We start from the raw sequence: 1,322 nt of genomic DNA on the forward strand, positions 1-1,322 counted from the left end.
CCCCCCCAGTTCTTATCTTGGGACTACAAGTCAATGCAGTGGCTCAGTGGATGCCGGCACAGTATCGAGTTTGGAGTGGCTCAGTGGTTCCCAGCACAGTGTCCAGAGTGGAGTGGCTCAGTGAATCCCAATACAGTATTCAGTTTGGAGTGGCTCAGTGGGTCCCAGCACAGTATCCAGATTGGAGTGGTTCAGTAGATCCCGGGCTCAGTATCCAAAGTGTAGTGGCTTACTGAATCCCAGCACAGTATCCAGAGTGGAGTGTTTCAGTGGATCCCGGCACAGTATCGAGATTGGAGTGGCTCAGTGGATCCCGGGCTCAGTATCCAGAGTGGAGTGGCTCAGTGAATCCCAGCACAGTATCCAGATTGGAGTGGCTCAGTGAATCCCAGCACAGTATCCAGAGTGGAGTGGCTCAGTGGATCCCAGCACAGTATCAAGATTGGAGTGGCTCAGTGGATCCCGGGCTCAGTATACAGAGTGGAGTGGCTCAGTGAATCCCAGCACAGTATCCAGAGTGGAGAGGCTCAGTGGATCCCAGCACAGTATCGAGATTGGAGTGGCTCATTGATCCCAGCACAGTATCAAGAGTGGAGTGGCTCAGTTAATCCCAATACCGTATTCAATTTGGAGTGGCTCAGTGGGTCCCAGCACAGTATCCAGATTGGAGTGGCTCAGTGGATCCCGGCTCAGTATCCAGAGTGGAGTGGCTCAGTGGATCACACTACAGTATCGAGATTGGAGTGGCTCAGTGGATCCCGGCACAGTATCGAGATTGGAGTGGCTCAGTGGATCCCAGCACAGTATCCAGAGTGGAGTGGCTCACTGAATCCAAGCACAGTATCCAGAGTGGAGTGGCTCAGTGGGTCCCAGCACAATGTCAAGAGTGGAGTGGCTCAGTGGGTCCCAGCGCAGTGTCCAGAGTGGAGTGGCTCAGTGGGTCCCAGCACAGTGTCCAGAGTGGAGTGGCTCAGTGGATCCCAATACAGTATTCAGTTTGGAGTGGCTCAGTGGGTCTCAGCACAGTATCAAGATTGGAGTGGCCGGGAAGCTGGCCAATCAGGAAGCTGAGCGGCGAGTTATTAGCTGGCCCCGGCTTCCTGATTGGCCAGAAAGCCAGGTTCATGCTCCCTCGTCACCTGGTCGCCCGGCTCCCTTAATGGGACTTCAGCTATCGGCACTCGTACTCCATTCCGAAAAAATGGTATTGGTGCATCCCTAGCTGGTATGTTAAATTAATTGGTATCCAAAATGTATGGACGGCCTTTAAGGAAGTCCACCACAGTAGTACAAAGGAGGACTTACGCTGGGTTCACACCTAG

This window comes from Nanorana parkeri, unplaced genomic scaffold (assembly GCF_000935625.1).
Source record: "Nanorana parkeri isolate BGI_ZX_2015 unplaced genomic scaffold, ASM93562v1 scaffold1756, whole genome shotgun sequence".
In the NCBI taxonomy this organism is placed as follows: Eukaryota; Metazoa; Chordata; class Amphibia; order Anura; family Dicroglossidae; genus Nanorana; species Nanorana parkeri.